The 18,719-nt window shown below is 39.5% G+C and overlaps 1 long non-coding RNA gene across 2 annotated transcripts in view; it reads left to right on the plus strand.

Annotated features, from left to right (window-relative positions):
* Positions 1-16,569, plus strand: part of LOC121899941 — a 160,088-nt gene extending 143,519 nt beyond the window's left edge. For both annotated transcript variants that reach the window (XR_006096832.1, XR_006096833.1), the window contains 3 exons: positions 13,816-13,906; positions 15,252-15,271; positions 15,348-16,569. This is a non-coding gene — a long non-coding RNA (uncharacterized LOC121899941). The remainder of the gene's footprint in view (positions 1-13,815; positions 13,907-15,251; positions 15,272-15,347) is intronic.
* Positions 16,570-18,719: the final 2,150 nt, after the last annotated feature.

Genomic DNA, 18,719 nt, shown 5'->3' on the forward strand with positions numbered 1-18,719 from the left:
TGAAAGTGTGTTTACAGATGTTGTGGAGTACTGCTACATATGTGAAGACTACAAATTTGGAGATGAAAAAAATGTAGGGGCGTAGGATTAGAAAGAAGTGAGGTTACCAGACCTCTGTAGCCTACTCCTCATCTCTGCTGGTGGCTAGCAGTTCCAGGCTACATTAGCAACTAGCATCACACACACTGGAATATTGACTCAACCGTGGACGATCGAGGGCATTGTGGGTAATGCACCACGTTTTTACAAGAAAGAATGAGTGGAATAAAAAGACAATTTCCTGGCTCTGCTGCATCTATTTAGATCTTTTTTTTTTTTTTTACAACTAGTGCAGTGCCTATTCAAAACGTGCCTGTTTGGAACGGGCTGGTTTCTCATTACCTAGAGAGAACAGTGCCTGTTCCCTAAACTCCTCTCATGCAGACTATCAGTAGATGGTACAAATTACCGATTCTCCCTAAATGCCTCAAATGCAGGCTATCTATAGATGCTACAATTTACCAATGCTCCCCAAATGCCTCACAAGCAGAATATCTGAAGACTACAATTTTGAGTTGAGCTGAAGTTGATCGGATGAACTGTAATGCCCGTTCAAAATGTGCCTGAGACATCCTGCACTATGTCTTGAACATACATACAAAGGCACATGACATGCACATGAGGAACAGGAATAGAGCTTAATTCTCTAAACTTTTTCAATTCATTCTCTTTGGTAGTTCTTATCACTACAGATTTAATCCCACCTCCGACCACAGCGTGGATTGCAATGGCAGAATGGCGCTGTCTGTATTTCCACTCGTTGACTCCACGGGCAAATCAGTTTAGTTTATGAGGTATTTTTATATATTTCTTGAGAAGTGCTCCTCCAAGCAACTTTACACATCAACATTGCACTTCTTTGATTCCCCAGCAATCCACCTGCCAGGTATGAAGTAGATTGGATGAATCGTTCTTGAGATATGCTAAGGACAAACAAACATACATACATACATACATACATACTAGGGGTGGGGCCGAATACAAATACATTATTTGGCAAAACACAAATAGTGGGTTATTTATGAATATTTGTTTCATACAAATATTTTAATAATTCTTTGTTTTGGGGGAGAAAAAAAACCTGTCAAATACCAGTGCACAGGTCAGTTACATTGCAATCTCAGTCTCTCTCTCTGCTCTGCTATTACGTCTATCAGCAGGTCTCAACGAGGGGAGTCACATCCACCTGCTACATGATGCACATTTCCTAATTTGACCATCACTCCCGGAGTTGGGGGTGTTCCCCAGAGATAAAGCTGAGCTACTGACACATGCAAAGTGCTCTCAAGGGACTCTCCATAACCTGTTGTTCCCCTTCTCCTTTCCACAAAGTTAGGTTGTAGAGAATAGGCAATAGATGAAAAGTGCAAGTGCAGTTCGAGACCCAATGTGGGGACCTCCATCGTAAGGTAGCTTATTTATGAACGATAATTCTAACGCTTAAATTTCCTAGAATTAAAAGGGTAATAAAAACAAAAACAGGATTTTTAAGCCTATTTCCACTTTTATGGGCTCTCTGCACATCCCTAATACATATATACACACAGACAGACAGACAGAGATTCCTTGCTTTATATTGAGAGATTGGCCATGACAGTCAATGTTACAGCAGTGCAATGCTAAATCAGTGGAGTACTCTTTTAACTTAAATCACAGGACATAGAAAGTCTAAGGGTGTATATGGTAATTAGGTGCTTGCCAGTTTAGTTCTGTATAGCTCAGGGTGGATACTTTAAAATCAGCTCTAGCATGTACAACATCCAGTGGAGAGAGATAGAGATGAGTATGATCAAGTTTTCTGGCTCTGGTTGGGAGTTAAGCATTCAACTAGCAGGATTGTGATAGATTACTGGTGTAGGCCAGAGAGAAGAATATTACAAGTGATCACTATCCAGTGTTCTGCAGCCCATTCCAGTGAATAGAAGATTGTTCACCTGCTTAAATGACATAACTTAAGATGTTTCATGTAATGCGGCATTGTACAGAACTGTCCAATATAAGTGTTCTGTTTGGTGAGTGGTCTATGAGAAAACTGGACTCTAGAAACATAGAAATTACCATATTCTGAATTGGTGTCAAAGTGAAAAACAGACATAGGAGGAATCTGCAGACACATCAGATCTCCTTTATTGATGTCTTCTTACCATACTCTTTGAAGGCTCATTGTGTATGTAGGAGGTATGAAAGAGTGTTTCTATGAAGACATTATTTTCATTTTATGATGACTCAAGTGAATCTCACTGATAAAGGCTGCGTCAGAATCAGAGAAAGACAAGCAGAGCGAGCAGTTTACAGTGCATTTTTGTCATTGTAGCTGTCTTTCTGCTAACATATGACACTCTATGAGCAGTGTTAAATGGCAAATGGCTCGCATAACTTACATCTTGTAAATGCTTTGAGAACAGCACATTATGACAAACATCAAGAGATGACTAAAGCTCTCCTGAGTGCTTTCTTCACCCAAACCTATGTTGTAGGCTGTTATTTATCAAAGGTACTCTAATGCAATGCTTCTACACAGTGCAAATGCACCATTGACGAATGTTGCACTTCGAGCAGTGTAATGAAATCATATTGTTTACAGTATATGCTGTATGATACAGAGTGTAGCCAGCTGTATAGTTTACTGTTTAGATATTAGGGATGTGCAGAGAGCACAGTATTTGTGTTTGTATCTGTATTTGTTGAGGCAGCAAAATTATGTGTATTTGTATTTGAATAAAAGTGGAAAGAGGCTTAAAAATCCTGTTTTTGTTTTTATAACGCTTTTAATTTTAGAAAATTAAAATGTTACAAAAAGTGTTTGTGAATAAACTACCTTACAAAGGAGGTCCCCACATTGGGTCTCGAACTAGAGTCTCCCAGATCTTAGACGACTGCGCTGACTACTGAGCTAAAACTTTACTCATCACCTCATTGCAGACAAACCTCGACCTATTTATACACCCATAAAACAGAGACAGCACACCGTGTAACGTGTAGGGAAGAACTTCAGAGGTGATTATTGCTTTGCACTTTTCATTTATTGCCTATTTTTACAACCTCACTTTGTGGAAAGGAGAAGGGGAACAACAGGTTATGGAGAGTCCCTTGGGAGCACTTTGTGTGTGTCAGTAGCTCAGCTTTATCTCTGGGGAACACCCCCAACTCCAGGAGTGGTGTCCAAATTAGGAAATGTGTGTCATGTAGCAGGTGGATGTGACTCCCGTCATTGAGACCTGCTGATAGACATAACAGTGGAGCAGAGGGCAGTGACTGAGATGCGATGTAACCAACCTGCATGCTGGTATTTGACATGTTTTTTTTTCTTCCCCAAAACAAATAATTATTAAAATATTTGTATGAAACAGATATTTGTAAAAAACCCACTATTTATGCTTTGCAGAATAACGTATTTGTATTCGGGCACACCCCTAGTAGATATATTATGTTACTGTCCCTTTACATGAGGTCGATAGTGGGAGAAATAACATGGGAATCTATTCTTAATACCGGATCCCAAGTCGCCACTATTTTGGAGAATTTCCATTCCAGATATTTGGCATCCCTTCCCATTCAGCCCATCTATCACCTGCTTGAGGTCGAAGGGGCTGAGGGTCAACCTGTGCCCTATCTCTTGTTCTCCTGACTTTCCCTGACAGTGTGACTGGTGCAGAGGAATAGTTGACTGCTTTATCCCTCACTGTCCCAGAGTGTCACTTTGATAGAGAGATTCCAGTGTTAGTTGACACAAATATTTTGCTGCAGCTCTACCAGTGTTGAGTAGACCGTGACACGTCAACATTCTTGAAGAGGTTGGACAGCTTTGCAAACCCCATCACCATTCCAGCAAGGCACAAAATGTGTGTCTTTGGGGATGTTAGTGTTGGTAAGGAAGAAGAATGGAAAAATCCAGATGTGTATTGATTATAGGAAACTGAACACTAGCACTGTAAAAGACTAGCCCTGCCCAACATTGAAGAGACATTCTCAGCCCTAAGTGGAGCAAAGGGGTTCCTGGTGATGGACCTCAAGTCTGGTTATTACCAGGTAGAAATGGCAGAAGAGGATAAACCTAAGACCACATTCACATCTCCTTTGGGCTTCTGCGGGTTCAACTATATGTTCCAATGTGCCCAGCACTTTTCAACACCTAATAGAAAAATGTTTTTTTGGCTGATCTTATAGCCTTTTCTGAGACAACTGAGGAGCACTAATATGGACTTATGAAATTGTCACCTGAGAGGTGTTAGTTTTTTAAGTCATCTCTAAAATATCTTGGTCACGTGGTAGATGCCTAAGGGGTCCAAACCAACCCAGACAAGATCTCCCTGCTCTCAAAGATTGGTCTCATCCTGTGAGCAGAGAGGAGCAGAAGCATTTCCTGGGCTTCACAGTGTATTACAGGCATTTGGTGGAGGGCTATTCTAAGATCGCCAAGCCTCTCAAGTTTCTCACTGTCAGGTACTATCTACCCAAAAAGAGAGGTAAAACCTACAAAAGAGACCAGCCCAGGAATTGTTTGAATCTTCAAGCACCCTTTGGTGCAGAGTGGACATCTGAGTGTGAGTCAGCCTTTAAAGCCCTTATTGATAAGCTAACGTCAGCCCCTGTGCTTGTATTGCAGATCCCAAGCTTCCATACGTGTTACACCAAACGGAAGCAGAAGAGGGGTTAGCGGGCTGGTCTGTTAGCCAAGCTAAAAGCTAATGCGACCAGGCCAGCCATTCCATTGCTCTTTTTTGTCAATGTTTGGTCACTGAATAACAAAATAGAACAGTGCCAACTGAGCATTCATTGGGAGATGAGGAACTGTTGTTTTTTTCTCCTTACAGAAAGTTGGCTAAGCAGCAATATGCCAGACTCAACTTTTCAACTCAACGGGTTTCTACTATTCCGTGCAGATCAGAATCAGCTGCCATGGAAAGCCTTAGGAGGTAGACTCCATAGATTTGTGAAATAAGAAATCCTGCCTAACTGAATCTGTGTTTTTGAGACTGTCCTTGGTTCACTGTAGTTTCAAAGCGGAAATGCTTAGCCATGGCGTTGATTGCTTATTTCGCTCCTGATATGTCTTGTAGCATAGGAAAAACACTACATGGACATGTTAACAAAGTTAAAAACTTGATTTTCATTGGAGAAGGTCTTTAAATTCTCTCTTTCTACAATGTCTGTTCATGGCAATGATGGTGTGCTTAAGGTTAGGGAAAGACTGTGCTAATAGCAAATTAATTATGGTTAAATATGGTTAGAGTTAGGCAACTAAAACACAGATTTAAAGGATGGGCTTGGGATTTTTCAGTCCTCTCTTAATACAATACTGACATATGTATGTGGTAATAGGTTTTGATTGCTGTAACAATTACTACTCTCCACACTGGCCCTGAAGCTATTCACTTAGAATTCAGCTACACTGTAGAAATTGAAGACAAAATCTTTTCAAAATTCAGCTGAAGCTAATATGAAACCTCAGCAGTCTGAGTTAGCTAAATCGAGTTGAAAGTTACAATCTGTTGAGTTGGAAACCTGAACACATTTACAGGTAAGGTTGCAGTTGAGGTAAATGAAAGACAAACAATTGCCTCCTTCTTAAAATTCAGATGTAGTACACACCAATCCACCATCCTGGCCCCCACACTCTTACTTTCTGCCTTTACGTATGGAGCACACTACTTCTTGCATTGACACTGAATGTTGGCGTTGGACATAAATCGTGCGGTGCAGAATTCCACAATGTGGATGTAATTCTGAGGGATATTGGGATGTTGAGTTGAAGTATACTTAGATAGTGAATTTGATACCAACAGGTAAATGAGTACAACATATAAGCTATTATTTTGAACTCCTGTGCATGAAGACACTTGTGCATGGTATCGAGGTGTAACACTGTGTCTACACTGAAAGCGTCTCAGCTGTGTTTTTCAGTCATCCGTGTCATGTGCGTCTGATGGAACAGTACCTTTTTATCTTAATCACTACAGCTGTCTATGTCCCTCTCCTCATTTCCTATCATCGCTCCAATGCCAGCTAACCAGGTTGCCACCAGAATGCTAACTTGGGATGTTGTGGTTTGTGGTCAGTGCCTTAACCCCTAGGCTGCCGGGGTGCTCCCATAACTCACATTACTTATACAGTCATCAAACCCCCAAGCCTTGTATGGAAGCATTAGCATTTATCGTGTGAAGTAATATTCTGGTTTTTCCTTTAATTTGTCTTTTAACATACCATATCTAGGCTCTGATGACCAATTTCATCTATAGAAGTTCAGATTTAAATTTTGCAGGAAGTGAGCCAAGCCCAATGTCTTAAACAACCATTGTAAAGCATTTAGAAGTGGTGCAGCAGTATGTGGTAGTAGAGTGAGACTTTATTGGCAACACTGACTGTGGTGTCATGCAGATACCACATACAGTAGTTAGTATGCAGGTAATGCTCATTCAAACCAGGGGTGTCCACTCTCAACACTTTACCCAAGGGACAGAGCTGTAACTCCGGGTTGCCCTGACATGACAGACTCCACGCGATTTGGAGAAATCATGGATGTGACAGCCTTGCTGTCAGGAGGGAGGGAGACAGGACAAACAAAGACAAAGATGGAGATGAAGGTAGAAAATAAAAGCAGAAAGACCAACAGATTTACTCCCATGGAAAGTAGATACAAGGTGTCACAATGTTAGAATTCTGCTGCATCTTAAAGAGATTTTAGACACAAGGAAAATAGAGAAGGAAGTAGCATGGGAGGCAACAGAGAGGAAATCAGGAGGTAAAAATTGGGAAAGGACTGAAAAAGAACAGAGATGAGGAAGGAAGCCTCAACTATAAAAATAGAGGAACTCTGGCAGACAGAACAAAAGATATAAAGCAAGAAGCACCCAACCAACTTTCTTGGTCATAACTCTTCTGAGGGAAGGGACAACCCTTTTCAGAGACATCAAAGCCTCTGATTATTCTCCTGTTCTGTTTGGCCACAGCTCAACAGGATGGGATGCTTCATCTAATCTCACAAAATCAGCTGTTAACCGTTAGTGCCAGCCACTGTTTCATATTGCTGATTGCTGATTGAAGTTTGTTTTTTGTTTTTTTTTCCACATGAAGATCCTCTGAAACAGTGCAATATGAATTGATCAGAACCACCTGTGTATGTGTAAATATGTCTTCTAGGATTGGACCACAATACAGTATTGGCTCTCTAATATAGTGTATGATGTCTGTCCTTTTGTAAAAGTGAATCAAAATCAGTCAGTTATCATTCCCTATAAATGACTGATTGTACGATTTTTCAAATTGACCTGAAATGTCTTCAAGCAGCACTGTGCAATATCACATTATTCTTCTTACAAATGAAAAGCTGAATTCATCAGAAATAAAACACACTCTCACTCAGTTAAATACACTGAGGGGCTTTGCTGAGACAGTCTTTCTTAGTCTGGTATAACCATGTGCTTCTGGTGTTAGCAAACTTTAGATAGATATTGCTGACATCTGTGACTCAATTTGCTGACTTTAACTCTTTTTAAAATGTTGTTACTGTTACACTGCGTTTAAGCCTTTACCCCGATTGTGTAAATGTGGGAAGGGGCATGTCTGTTGCGGCCACAGTAGCCGCTACTCAGCAAAAGTTACATGGTGTAAGTTAAAATTCCACCACCTAATTCTCTGAACACAATTTGGCATGCATGATCGACAGATATCAATCATTCTGACACATCACTCCTATTTAAAACCAACATCCTGACATCACATATGTTCCATTACAGTAGCTTCTATAACTCAGTGTAATTTCTCATTAAGAGCTTCTTTCATTGGTTTTCTGAAAAAGTGAATAATGTTCTTGGAGTTTACAAATTGTACTCTATATGAGAATATAGAACACAAATTGCTATTAGACTTTGAACGCTTTGTGATTCAAAAAAAGTTCAACACTGATTAATTTGTTTGCATTCCAAAAAAACTATAGCACCCATGAAATTTTTCCATAGCAGCAATATACTGTTGTTATCATTCTTCCCCCCTAGTTCAATATATCCTGCTATGCTTTCTTTTAATGTCAACTTTCCGACTTGACTTTCCAAGTCAAGTCAAAAAGGGGTAAAGTTAGAGTCTAGAATTTGGGGTTTTTGCAAGTGGTGATGGGAGTGGAGTGAAAGAGTGGTGCTGGCCTTGTGCAGTTTATGATGTTTACCCTACTGCTGTGGCAGGGGATGGGTAAGGTTGGCAGTTCTTGGCTCGGGGCTCTTCATACCAGGGATCTAGTGGTCTTATCTGAGTTGGCTCGCCAACAACTTCAAATCAACTCAAAAAACCTGATCTGCTGTCATTGACATGGCCAGAAATTACTGTTCAGAGCTGAAGGAACCTTTGTCTGAAAGTGCTCTGCTGTGTGACCAGTAGGTTTCGTAGGGGATGTGATGTGTTGTCTGTTATGTTGAGCAAACATCTTTCTCCCCACAACCAACTCTTGGAGCGCAAGAGAAGTCCCCAGGACAGAGCCTGTCTTCTTTATCAGCTTGTTCAGTTTCTTAGTGTCACTGGTAAAAGGTATACAATATCTTGCTGCACACATTAAAAGACCTAAGCTTCCTCAAGAAGTAGTCTGCTCTGTTGACAACCTCAGTGTTACATTTCCATTTCAGTCTGTTGTTGAGCTGAGGAGGTATCTATAGCCCTTCAACAGCCTGCTTATACTGTGTAAGTTTGGAAAAGGAACCATAGACAGTGCAGGTCAGTACAGATCTAAACAGACCATTCTACAGACGGTAACAACAGGCACTTTGTGTAAGTGAGTAAAGAGAACTATAGACATTTGACTTTACACAGAAATAGAGGAGGCACAGTACCTGGAGATGTAACCACTCAAGTAAAAGATGGGTAAGTACTTGCTATCCTGTATTGGTACTTTTTTAACGGTTTATTGTAAAATGAAAAACCAGCAAGTTGGAATCAATATTAATCAATAATTGGAATCTATATTAATGTATATAAATGTGAGATTAGTAACTCTAAGGGTTGAGGATGTGTGTAAGAACTCCACATTTATATGGAATGAGGATCATGTTACATCATATATAATATTTATACACCCATAATGCTTGTCTGTGTTAAAGACAGAGGACTTTCAATGTTACATTGTGCAAACTCTCTTCCAATGTCACCATTACAATCTGTCACATATAATATCACTCTCATGAACTTGTAATGTTTATAACAAACAAACAACAAGAATTAGGAGATTATGCATTTACACACCTTGCACACTTCAGGGAGGGCTGGTCAGTGCTTTTGAGAGTTGATGTCCTGATGTAATTGAAATGTCAAAAGTCATGTAGCATTTTAACTTCCGATTGTGAAAAGGCTGCTCCATTCCCTTTTCACTAGGCCCTTTGAAATTATCATTGTTTTTTGTGTTATATCATCATTATTTTCAGTCAAACCTTTCCATTAATTTGTTAGGTTTGAATACATTGGTTGTTATGTGTGGTTTGTTTTGGTTTACAGGTTTATGATTTGTTAGAAGGGTCAGCCACTCTGTATGTTTTCAGTTGTTCTGTCTGGATTGTTGGAGGTAGATCAGCTGCTCAATCAGGGAGATTGGAAACAGGTCCTCCTTGTTAGGATGTTGGAGGATAGGTAAAACTGTTCTGTAGTAAATGACATTTGGTTGAACTGTGGACACTTATGAATAGTTTGTGTACTTATAGTAGATTGTGACTGTCAGAAGTATGGATTCTTGTGGTTTGGCAGAGGATTTGAAACCCTGAAGGGAGGCTTAAGTTTCCCCCTCAACAAACAGGATGCCTCCCTGGTCCTGTGGGCAAACCTCTGGCCATGCCTTTGAAAAATACCATTACACCATCCATTTAGATTTCAGTGACCCCACAACGTTAAGATAAAACTTTTTCTGTGATGTAATTTACTTATTAGTGGCATGTCACTCAAAAAAAGAGAAAGAAACAGTAAATCAACAAATGAACAGCTTTATAATACTTTTTTTTGTTTTACAATAGGACAGAACTAACAGTATCTCTGTGAATGCCAATGGGGCTGAGGTTCTCAGGCAGAGGGCGTACTGTGAAATACAAAGAAAACTGTAATAGTGACATTTCTAATTAATTAAATCTTTGTGGAATACAACATGCCTTACCATCACATGAAAAGACCACATGAATTCCCTGAGGCTTGCTTAGGGAAATTCTGTTGGAATCAAAATGTGAAACATTTCCAATACAACTATGCTTTGTTGAAGACATGGAGTACACTTTCACTTGTAATCCCATGAGGTATACAGTTCTTAGGGATACAGACTTACTTGGTTCAGGCTGGCGGCGAGTACACTGCAGCAAGTTGTCATGACAACAGTAAACTCTTGCTTCATAACCTTTCGATTTTGAGTACAAAACACCAAAAAGTTTGCTAATGCTTTTTTGTATATGGTTGGCAAACAACCATGCTATAAGCGTGATAATCAACGAATAGGTGTGCGTTAAACGGTTTTAAGGCACAACGTGAAGGCAAAGAACCACCTGATGCAAAGTAGAAGGTGGTTTGCCTCTGCGAAGTGCCTTAAAACCATTTACCAACAATTTTATATTTTTGGCAAATGACCATGGTATAAGCGGGATAATCAACGAGTAGGTGTGCTTTAAACGGTTTTAAGGTACTTCACATCAGGTGGTTCTTCACCTCTACTTCTTGCCTGAAAACCGTTTTTTAAAATTTATTTATTTACCACAGTGCCCTGGCCCACCGCCCCCAGAGGTGAAGCAAGGAAGGAGTGAGAAAGCGAGCGGGGGGGAGGGAAAGGGAAGAGAGGGGAAAAGAACGACAGAAAAAAAGAGAAAAAAAAGAGAAAAGAAAGGGGGAAAATTGAGAAGGGGGAGTAAATAGGGAAAGTAATATATCACAGGAAGATATCCCACGTACAGCCAATTCGTAATGTTGTCTTTGTGTGTTTAATGTTTTGACTTTTTTTTTTCCTTTTTCCTCCTCTCCCCCTTCCTTTTAATCCCCCTTTTTCTTCCGAGTTTGAGTTTGGATTTTACTTATGTCTGCGTGGGGCTGGGGTATTCCCTTCGTTGCCTCCAGACCCTGGGGAGGAAGCTGGCTGTTGGAGGGTGCACCACGTCATCCACCCACCCATTCTGAGCAGCCCCCAGAACCGATTGGGAGAGAGCCTGTTCTTGTGGGGGGAGCGATTTTTCCCATCCTTCCCCGTTGCCACTCCTGCCCCACAATAATAATAAAATAATGATAATAATGATAATGACCATAATATTAAAATGAAAAAAATTGTTGTAATTGTAATATTATTAGGTAATATTAGGTATTGTAGGTATTATTATTATTGAATATTGCTGTCAGGGCAGTGGCTATGGTTATGTTCTTAAAGCAGTTATGGCTTTTTATGGCGGTGCTAATAAATGGCAGGGTGGATATATCCAGTTCTTTGCAATGTTGTTGTTCAGTGTCTAGATAGGGAGAGGATTGTTCTGTGGGATGGATCCATTTGTTGTAGTTGATTAGCCAGGAAGTAGTTCAAAAAAGTGCATCGAGTCCTCTGGTATTTTTGGGTGATTGTAATGTGGTCAGTTTGATTCTAGGTTTTTTTATTTTTACAGTAAAATTTTGTTATTGTTGAATCTAGAGAGTTGAACCATGTGTGTAGTGGGCATACTGGGATCATTGAGAAAAGGTAGTTTATTTTTAGTAGTATTGTCATCTTTGTGATTGCTATTCTTCCGATTAGTGAAATTGGTAGATTCATCCATCTGTTTGTGTCATCTTCTATTGTTTTGATAAGCGGAATGAAATTCAAGTGTACCAGATATACCTGATATTTTAGGGGAAATATTAATGCCTAGATATCTTATGGTGTCTATGCAGGAGGGGGTGGGTGGTGGTAGAGCTGCGGTTTCCATCTCTTTATGGAAAGTGGTAGCAGTGTTGATTTTGACCAATTAATTGAGTAGTTTGAAATTTCAGAGAACTTAGTGAATAGGTTCATGGTTTCTTGTAGTGAGAATAGTGGTTTCTGAAGGTTGAGTAAGATGTCATCTGCATATAAACTTATTTTATGGTTTACCGTGGCGGACTGTATACCTTTAATGTGATTGTTTTGGCAAACTGCAGCAGTAAGTGGTTTAATGTAGATGGCGAAGAGTGAGGGAGAGAGTGGGTATCCTTGTCTTGTCCCCCTGTGCTGTGTAAAGCTTGTCGATGTTAGCCCGTTGATTGTGACTGTGGCCCTTGGTGAGTTGTACATTGTTTTAACCCAGCTGATAAATAACTTTCCAAATCCAAATTTGTGTAGAGTGGCAAATAAAAATGTCCAGTTGACTTGATCAAAGGTTTTTTCTGCATCTAATGAAGCTATTATTGTTTCCTCTTTATTCTGTGTTACTTGATGGATTATGTTAAATAGTTGGCGTGTGTTATTGTATGAGTGTCCTCCTTTGATAAAACCTGTTTGGTCAATATGGACTATGGATGCAGCGATGATTTCAATTCTGGTGGATAATGCTTTGCTGATGATTTTTATGTCTGTGTTGATTAGAGATAGAGGGCGATAGCTGGAGGGAAGGGTTGGATCTTTATCTGGCTTCAAAATTACTGAGATGTTAGTGTTCATATGTGGTGGGATTTTACCGATTTTTGTTAATTCTTGTGTCATTCTGAAAAATAGTGGTGAAATGGTTTGCCAGAAATGTCTTAAAAAAAAAAAAAAAAAAAAAAAAAAACTCACTCTTTAAGATCTGGTTCATTATCTGATGTGTATAATTGTTGGTAGAATGTTTGAAAGCTGTGTTTTATTTCCTCTGGTGAGATCAGGGTTTTCCCTGCTGAGTTTTTTATAGCTAGAATGATGTTTTTTTTTTCCTTCTTTTGTTGAAGTTGATTTGTGAGAAATTTCCCTGATCTATTATTATATTCAAAATGCTCATGTTTGAGTTGTTGTGTCAAAAACTGGGTTTTTCTATTCGTTATGTCAGACAAATCTAATTTATATTAGTTTATTGAGATTTTCCTCTGTGGGAGTTTTAGCGTAAATCTTTTCTAATTCTTTGATTTTTAGTTGCTGTCTCTGTTTTCTTTTTTACTGTTTTTGCAGTTTCCCAGATTAATGTTGGTGAGTTATTTGGAGAGTCATTTATGTCCATGAAGGATGTCCACTCTTTCCTTACAAACTTGTCAAAGTCTGAGTCTTTAGGCAGAGAGTGTTTTGATGGAGGTTTGGAGGGAGTTGTTGGACTGTTCTACCTTTTCAGTGTATTTGTGGGCAAATTCCAGGCTCGAGCAAAGCTCTTTTATTTCGTCATGAAGTGTAACCAGTAAGTCAAGTTTTTTATTGATGGATTGTAGAACACTGACCTTGATTTCTGTTGTCTGAAGATTGTCTGTATTTGTAGATGAGGTCTTCTTTCTTTTGTTAGGGTTGGAAGAGTCTTGCTGAGGGGTAACGAGAGTTGTATCCATTTTGCACTAGTGGTAATAGTGATGGATGAATGCTTCCAGGTCTGCTAATTCCCCCAGTGTACGAAAAGACACGATGCATTCCGGTTGTGGTTTTACGGACTGATGTGTTGGTTATTGTGATGAAAAATGGAAAGTCCGAAAGAAGTCAAATAGCCAAGCTGTATGTTTATCTCAGTGACTGGGTGCCGCCATGATGGATCTCACCTCCTTGCATGATGTCTCGCGGTACTCCTAGAGCATGTCTTGATTAAAAACTGAAAACCGTTTAACGCACACCTACTTGTTGATTATCCCCTCTTTAATCAGAACCTAAATATTGTTTTGTAGGCCTCATCTCCAAGCCCATTAAGATGCAGAGAATCAAGGAACAGGATCTCCCCATGTGCTACCAATAACACCTACAATGGATCATTTGAAGGTAACAATGACAACACAATATACTAATAACTATACTAACATTTTGATTAGAATAATGTTTTAAAATGACACTCAACACAGAGGAGACAGTGGTCTGATACAGCTTGCTGCCTCCTCCAAGCAGGAAATAGGATGACATCTTTGCAGCCCAAGTTATGCTGGTAGTATTGGCAAATACTGGTTAAGTTAGACATAACACCACCTACACATTTTGTACATGCATGTTTACATAAGAAATTTGCAAATAACTTACCAGCAAAGACAGCAGTGGGTCCACATTTATGTTTTTTCACGTGGCAACAACATAGGGGCCCACAATGTGAACATCTTTTCCCTGATGGTTTGAATATTAAAAAAGGCATTTACATTATCAGGAGTTAGTCAAATGTAGTGTAGTGAATCCTGTTGCAAGAAAAAGATTTGTCTTCACAGTACAATACAAACAGTCACACACTAAGACAGACACAGTATACAAAACACACTCACATTAGTCTCCAGACATCGGTTCCAACCTAGGCCCCAGAAGTCCTCTCTTGTGAGGCAGGTTTTGCCATCTTTGACAATTAACTCTGTAGTTTGACAATTTCTGTCTAGGCCAAAAAGGAAAATCGGTCACTGTAATTGACTTTTACACAGAAGACTTTTAATTTTAATCTTACAATTCTTATAAACTCACCCTGAAGAGGGCCCAAGTTCTTCTCCCACTTTGGACCGAAGATAGCATATCGATGCTCCCTCTGCTCACAGCTACTCCTCTCAGTTGGTGTATCTGAACACATAAATATCGGTCATTACTGACAGTATGAATCCCAAAAATACAGTCATTATTTTGGATTCAGATATTCAGTTGTGAAGTTATACAGACAATGTGTATTTATAATAATTGTGTTAATATTGTTGTCACACATAATAGACATCTTATGTTGACTTTCTGGACATTTACCATTCAGTAGTAAATACAATGGCTACACCTACAATGCAGCGGCTATTCTGGAATCAAAATCAACACTGTTTAATAAGAAAACACTGAAGTGACACTTACGTTTCTGCCTGTACTATGGCCTCAGGTGATTCACATTCTTTTTTCTGTAAGGTCCCACTGTCCTTCTGTATGGTGGCCACTCCTTTGTCAGACATATTTATGATTTGAAAGGACCTTGATGTATGGATTTCAGGCCCTGTCCCAGCCTCTGCCTCTTCCGATCAGAGGACAGGAGAATTTCACCTCCCGTGTTAATGTATGCTGCTTTGTAGCGCTTCCTTTTGCATGCTGCAAAAGTTAATTTTTTTTTGTTTGTTTGTTTTTGTTTTGTTTTTGCCGCCTGGGCTCTTTCTATGTTACCAAGAACCTACCAACCAAAATAAAGTAAGTACCATGAAACACATACACACAACATGATATCTTCCCTATATGACCTGTACCTCAAAACCTTTTCATCTAGATCTGTTATATTCTTCATCCTCACCGTCAAACTTCAAACTGGTCGCCCATGGGACAGGCATTCAGAACCTCAGGAAGGAGGTGAGGGGTGGGGTGTTCTTCATGGAGCTCTACCCATTAAAAGTTCACAGCTAAAAACAATGTGACATTGCTCAAGATGAAAAGGAAACAAACTGCTGGATCCAGCAGTAGTGTTTGTGTTATGACCATGAAGGTTAAAAACCACACCTGCTTGGCAGTATTTATGCTGTACACCATGGCTTGCAGGTGAACATCCCAGTCATTGTGGTGCTCATTGACGTACCATCGGAGAGCACGTTTTTATTAGTACATTTGTCCTGTACATTTACAATGTGTAATTGCAGATTTTTGTACATATTATACACATGTACTATGTAATGTCTTTGTAACATCCATGAAAAAAACATGCGTCCACGTTTACCTGGCCATTGGTTCCGGGATGTTATATTTAACAGTGCAAAAATCTCTATGTTGAGCTGTCAATATGTATACAAGAGCAATACAACAATGTGTATTAGTACCAACTGAATAAAAAAATAATACATGCATGACCTGCAGCTATGAAAATGATCATAGTTTATCCCATACTGTATTTCTCATACCTCATTCACAAACTCCCTCCCTGACTTTGCTGACAATGCCAACCATATCAAACTTTGCAGTAATTGCTGCTGAAACCTCCATAGCTGACTTTGACTGTAGAGGTTCAGCAAAAACAAACTTGCTGAACAAATCAGTCATTGTCAGTATATACTGTTTTTTTCTTGCTGTCTCTTTTAGTGGCCCAATTAGGTCCATCCCAACCACACTCCAATTTTCTTTCACCTGTGAATATACATGTCAATAGTTAATCACCTGTGTACATCAGTGTACTAACTCGTAGCTCTATTAAAACCTATAAATTATACACTCACAATGACACGTTTAAAACAACATTGTGTACTTTCAGTGGACATTGGTGATCAACACTACCTTAATGGAATGTAGCACCGGTGCCACTGTTTATAGGATAATTAAACTGGCATGGGTGACAGCACTTGAGCAGAAACAGAAGTCAATGTACGTTAAAAGATAGTTTATGTGACAGATGGCCTAACATACTAGTTTAATTTTCTCAGAATAAATGTAGAGTTGGAAGTTCTGTGGTCCAGATGTCAACCCTAGCCTTACCCAATCAGTCACATCCTCCATGGTGGTGTGCCATTAGTACCCAGCCACCACACAGTCTCTGGTGACACCACTATGGTTGCCAGTGCCTTGCTGGTTGTGGCACTTGTTCAAAACTGCCCACCTTTCCTCCACAGACATAATCACCAGCCGCATGTAAAGCTGGTTTTGGCCAGAGTAGAACAGTCTGCCCTCTGTGCAAAAAAAAAAAAACCACACACAAACACAAAATACTGTGCTGAAAAGAAAAAACAAAACAAACAAAAAAAAAAACGAGATATCTCAGAATACCAGTGGAGATGCCATGGTGGAGGTCCAGTGGTACTTGGCTGAGCAGCATATTCGAAGACCAGATGATCCCTTAAAATGCTAGGCAACACATAAAACCCGTTACCAAAACCTGTATGTGTGTGCACAGAACCTTTTGTGTATATCGGCATCATCAGTTCCTTGTGAGCAAGTGTCCAGTCCCACAAAATGACTTTTATCCCCCTTTATCCAGTCTGAAAATTCCCATAGCTGCACTCTGTTCTATAAAAGCACTTTCATTGCCCTCTGTTCTACAAAAGCACTGACCAGCTGTTCAAAAGCCCTTTCACTGTCCTTAGTTCTTTCAGTGATTTTCACTCATACAATGTAAGAATCTACACATACACACACACACACAAAATTGTGCTTGATATTCTAAATTGTGGTTGATTTATTTGATTATGATATTTTCCCCATTTTTTCTTACGACTGTTTGTTTATGTAGCCTCTCGAGCTGCCAGAAGTCATCCAAGACATAGCTTTCGGAAGCTAACCAATTACAATAGAGTGGGCTCATTAGGAGGGAGGTCTTAAAGAGACAGGTGCTAAAACAGCCTGTTTCAGACAGAGGCTGAACTGAGGGACTGTGTAAAAGGGCCAATATAAGATAAATAAGGAGCTTTTTTGAACTATAAATCATGCAATGATATTCCAGTAGAGCCCTAGATTAGATAGATAGATAGATAGATAGATAGATTAGATAGACCTGGAAATGTGCATGATGCATCCCCTTAATATCATAATAATTTTTTGTTTTGCTATTTTGCTTAATTGTGTTTATTGTGATTTGTCGTAATTGCTGTAACTGAGGACCAGAGTGTAATTTTTGTTACTTTTCCTGCTTTAAACAATAAAGAAAGGATATCACAGAGCAGTCACTGAACCTTTCCTTTCCTTAGTTTTACCTTTCATGTATCGGCTGTGTCCTACCTTGCTGTCCCATTGCTGTTAGTGCAGATCAGCTATGAGTGTGGTCAAAGCCTGTTTACTTTGACTCCCAAGGAAGTTTCAGGGTCAACTATTAATATGCCTAAAAGTGGTTTAGCCCCGGGTGAAGAATATTGAAGTGAGATGCAACAAAAGCGCCAGAGATAAGTCAGAGCCAAGGACAAATAGACTGGAGCTCTATACAGATGCCAGAGCAGGAGACTATTAGATTAGCTGTAAACGTGAATTCTCCCTCCAACGTTTGACAGAAGCTGAAAACAGATCCATATTTTGCTGGAGGGACTTGTGACGCGCATACAAAAACTATTAAAAGGTCTTTAAAAATATGGAAACTTCATTATTGTGGTGCTTCTGCCGGATCCAATGAGGTACACATTTACAAGTGCATAGACATACACACACACACACACACACACACACACTCCTTTGTAGTGTGTGTGTGTGTGTGTGGCAATGATGCCAGCAGTGAGTGAGGAAGTTTAAGTGTAACGTTATGTCCTCCTCCAAGAGATTACTTACTGATCTCTAGGAAAGGGAAGTTCTGGATTAAAATAATTTTTTTTTTTAATTTTATGTTGAGGAATCTGTCCACCAAGCCCTTCTAAATTGTATAACTAGTCATTTAAAATACTTATTTATTTATTTTTACTCCATAAAATCTCTGCAGTCCGAAGCTCAATTTGAACATTCGACTTACATTCAACAATATTCTTTTATCCCTTAAGGACAGGTGTCACAAGGCAAAAGCTCTGTTCAGACAGGATTACGTTTAAAGTGCCATATAATGATTCTCATCTTAACAACATATGTGACAACACAACGTAGCTCTTGATTTGCTTGGATCTTGCTGAATTTAAAATTGGACTGCAGATGTCATTGTCAAACATAGCAGGATGCTTGCTTCACTGAAGCATGCATCCTGTACTTC

The sequence above is a fragment of the Thunnus maccoyii genome, chromosome 7, assembly GCF_910596095.1.
Source record: "Thunnus maccoyii chromosome 7, fThuMac1.1, whole genome shotgun sequence".
In the NCBI taxonomy this organism is placed as follows: domain Eukaryota; kingdom Metazoa; phylum Chordata; class Actinopteri; order Scombriformes; family Scombridae; genus Thunnus; species Thunnus maccoyii.